We start from the raw sequence: 4,403 nt of genomic DNA, 5'->3' as shown, positions 1-4,403 counted from the left end.
CTCTCGAGTTGGAGCATTTTAGGTACATACGTGGTTTTGGTTAACTTTCTTCCTATGGTTTAGAGTTCTTTGTAAGATAGCTGTTAGCAATTAAGGTAAGTTTGTTTTACATGGATTTGGCTTAGAAAGCAAAAAAAAAATAAATCTTTCTAATTTTTTTTTTTAAACTCCCAATGTGTTCTTTTGTTGTTTGAGTATGGCATGCTATTGTGTTGTAGGGTCCTTGGTGCTCTTTGAGTGTGTTTGTTTTCTTGCAAGCATTTCATTATCCAATGAGCACTGATAATATTACCTAGCTAGGTAACGAAATGTCTGCAAGAAAACAAGCTCAGAGGGCACCAAGGGCCCCACAGTTCAACCTTGAGCTACAAATAGTCTCTTCTATTGGGTCTCCTTTGTTGGTTTAAAAATTTTTTTTAAAAATCCCAACTATGGACCCAGTCAGAAGAGTGAGTGAGATGCAGGTTTAGCAATCACCATGGTACACTTTGTGATCATCAGGGGTGAAATGCTCCGAGTTTGGACCGGATCAACTGATCCGGTAGCGATGACGGCAGATGGTTCGGAGAACCGGTAGCAAAAATCCCTTCCCCGCCCAGCTGTGCCACGCAATCGTCAGCCTTTTTTTTCCACATTTAAAAGCATTTTTTTTCCAACCTATTCAGCCAGATAGGTTGTAAAAATGCTTTTAAAAGATTAAAAAAAGTCTGATGATCACAACTGAGCTGCGCAATTGTCAGTCTTTTTTTTTTTTACTTTTAAAAGCATTGTTTTACAACTACTTTGGCAGAATAGGTTGTAAAAAATACTTTTAAAAGTAAAAAAAAGATTGTGTGCCACAGCTGATCCCCCCCCCCCGCATGCCTCCTTTTGGCATCCACTGCGCACGTGCACCTTGCATTTGGTGTGTGGTGCGCACTGCACATGTGCACGCAGCACGCTTGCACAGCCAGCAAACTGGTAATAAACCGGTTCAGATTTCATCACTGCGTTACATTGCTAATGCATCGCAATATGTTGTGTGGAAGGGGCTGGATTTTCTTTCCCCATGGAAGAAGCAAAAGGACTTTTCTGCCTCACAAGTTCCATTAACATACAAATAATTTTATTGATTATGTACTGCAGAACAGATAGCATTAGTCAGAAGATAACATGCGGACAAAAAAAAAACGTATTTAAACATAGCATGCAGACTCGTTGCTCTGTGTAACCGGCAGGTTCCACTGCCTGCTGTCCAGTGCATAGGCGAGTTTGGGAGGTGAACGAACGGGGAACCTTTCCCCAGCCAGCATGCTAGTAGTACTCTAGGGCTTCCTTGTGGGTCAGGGGGAGCATGACCTGGATAGTGCTGGTCATTGGCTGAGCATGTGGCGGGCTGGGAGCCGAGGCGCTCAAGATAATTGTGGGCTTAAATTGCACTTGCTTTTTTTTTTTTCCCCTTCACCTGAAAAGGAATAGAAGGCAGGCGATGCCCATCTGCCTTAGAACACATAACATTGTCTGGCTTCTGCAGTCCCTTTTCCACCCCATCCGGACATTTAGCAAATAGAAAAAATATATTTTCATCTCTTAAAAATACATTCCACAGAAGTTGAAGGATTCTCAAGTGTTTCATACGGCAGGAAGACCAACATGCCTCTCCCTTTGTGCAGGTATGGAAGGCGGATTTGGGGCTTCCAACAGCCACAAATTAAAAAAAAAAGATTGTGTGCCACAGCTGATCCCCCCCCCCCGCATGCCTCCTTTTGGCATCCACTGCGCACGTGCACCTTGCATTTGGTGTGTGGTGCGCACTGCACATGTGCACGCAGCACGCTTGCACAGCCAGCAAACTGGTAATAAACCGGTTCAGATTTCATCACTGCGTTACATTGCTAATGCATCGCAATATGTTGTGTGGAAGGGGCTGGATTTTCTTTCCCCATGGAAGAAGCAAAAGGACTTTTCTGCCTCACAAGTTCCATTAACATACAAATAATTTTATTGATTATGTACTGCAGAACAGATAGCATTAGTCAGAAGATAACATGCGGACAAAAAAAAAACGTATTTAAACATAGCATGCAGACTCGTTGCTCTGTGTAACCGGCAGGTTCCCACTGCCTGCTGTCCAGTGCATAGGCGAGTTTGGGAGGTGAACGAACGGGGAACCTTTCCCCAGCCAGCATGCTAGTAGTACTCTAGGGCTTCCTTGTGGGTCAGGGGGAGCATGACCTGGATAGTGCTGGTCATTGGCTGAGCATGTGGCGGGCTGGGAGCCGAGGCGCTCAAGATAATTGTGGGCTTAAATTGCACTTGCTTTTTTTTTTTTCCCCTTCACCTGAAAAGGAATAGAAGGCAGGCGATGCCCATCTGCCTTAGAACACATAACATTGTCTGGCTTCTGCAGTCCCTTTTCCACCCCATCCGGACATTTAGCAAATAGAAAAAATATATTTTCATCTCTTAAAAATACATTCCACAGAAGTTGAAGGATTCTCAAGTGTTTCATACGGCAGGAAGACCAACATGCCTCTCCCTTTGTGCAGGTATGGAAGGCGGATTTGGGGCTTCCAACAGCCACAAATTAAAAAAAAAGAAAAAAGAAAAGAAAGTAATTCCTTTGGTCTCTTAACCAAGAAGACAAAAGAAGGGGAGAACTTCTGCACAGCAGTCTCTCCCTGCTCTTTTCCTTCGTTGGCCATCAAGTTGGGCTTTTAACTAAAGCAGCAAAACGCAGCCTCCTCGTTACGTAAGTGTGAGTGGGCAAGGGAAGGGGCATCATTTCAGTGCTTCAGGGGCACTGCCCTTCTGCTGCATACATACATGCGGGGGGTCTTTCTGACCGCCCCTATGGCTAAAACCCTAAGTTCTTGGCACTCGGATATCAGCTGAGTTTTATCACTAAGTCAGCCTTGCCTCTTAATGGCATACTGAAGCACGAGTACTGAGTACTGGCTACTCTGGCTGGCAGCGGCTTGCATACAGTCTCATGAAGGTTGGGACTTCGTGCATACAAAACTCTGATTTGGTCAACAAGATGCCTGCCTGGCTCTCGATCAGAGCTGCAATGTTGCTTCAGCAATGATAGGAAAGGAGCAAGAACAGCAGGTTATGTCCTTATTAAGAAGCTTCTGGTGGGAGAAGCTGCATGTTTTTTAAGTTTCTTAAGTTAAAGAAAGATAAGAAAATTCACGTGCATCAAATACAATTACAAGGCTGCATTATTTTTTGTTCCTTTAAAAAAAACCCCAACCCACAATTTTTCAGCATCGGAAAGTCCGGGAGGGAGGGGGATTCCCTATGGTAGTTACATCTTACAGTTTAAAACACAAATTAATTAATTCACCCCAAACATTGGCAAAATATTTACAAATACACTTTACAGTTGTTTTTCGTTAAAAGTGTGCAAGCTGAGCCAATCTTCATGAAATCCTCACTTGCGTTCACAACTACAATGAGCTCTTATTGCACCTCAGGGTTAGCCATTCTGTAGGGTTAGAGCCATTCACTGAATAACCCTCCTTCCCCTCTCCAGCAATAAGGATTATTTATTGCTCTACATCTAGCTTAATATAAGATGATTGATGGGGAATTGCAAAACTGAGAATGGAAAGTTGATTCCCTGATATATAACAGCGAAGACATGGTTTTTATATTTAATTAGGGGAAATGCACTTCTTCTGCAGAATCTGATTTCTGCCTGTCCCCCAAAAACCCTAATAAGGATGAATATGGTAGCTATCAATTCAATGGATTTTGTAAATACAGAGAGCAGAAGAAAACAAGGACAGATTTATATCCCAAACAGTTCTCAGAAAAACCTCCTCTTCTTCCCAGCTGTTCAAGTATATTCTAAGGCAGGGGTGTCCAATCTTGACCACTTTTAAGACCTATGGACTTCCAACTCCCAGAATTCCCCAATCAGCTATGCACAGCCGGCTGGGGAATTCTGGGACTTGAAGTCCACAGGGTTTAAAAGTGGCCAAGCTTGAACAACCTTGTTCTAAGGCCTAAAAAACGAAAACAGATCACACCCACACCCACAAAATAAAAACTGCTGTAGTGAGCTAGAGCTGTAATAGCCTGTTGGCAACTTGAAAGACCTAGGAAGGAAGGAAGGAGAGGGTCTCTACTAGGGGTATACAGAACACTTAGATTGGGTTTAGACAAGTTACCTGAAGACAGCCCATTTCTCACTAGTGAAAGCTACAGAGTTCTGAGGTGTTAACTGAAGTAATCTTGGAAGGGGGGGGGGAGTGATTGTCTCTGCCTTGTTGAGTTAAAGATTGAAAATTAACCCTTTCAGGGGCTGTGTTTGCATGTAAACTGACATCAACACATTGAACCTGGTTCCCGATTTAAGCTATTTTCTGCATTTGGACAATGCACTGTGAACCGTAATTTAATCAAGGGGTTTGCAA

The sequence above is a fragment of the Ahaetulla prasina genome, chromosome 10 (assembly GCF_028640845.1).
Source record: "Ahaetulla prasina isolate Xishuangbanna chromosome 10, ASM2864084v1, whole genome shotgun sequence".
Classification (NCBI taxonomy): Eukaryota; Metazoa; Chordata; class Lepidosauria; order Squamata; family Colubridae; genus Ahaetulla; species Ahaetulla prasina.
This window is presented reverse-complemented; position numbering follows the sequence as displayed.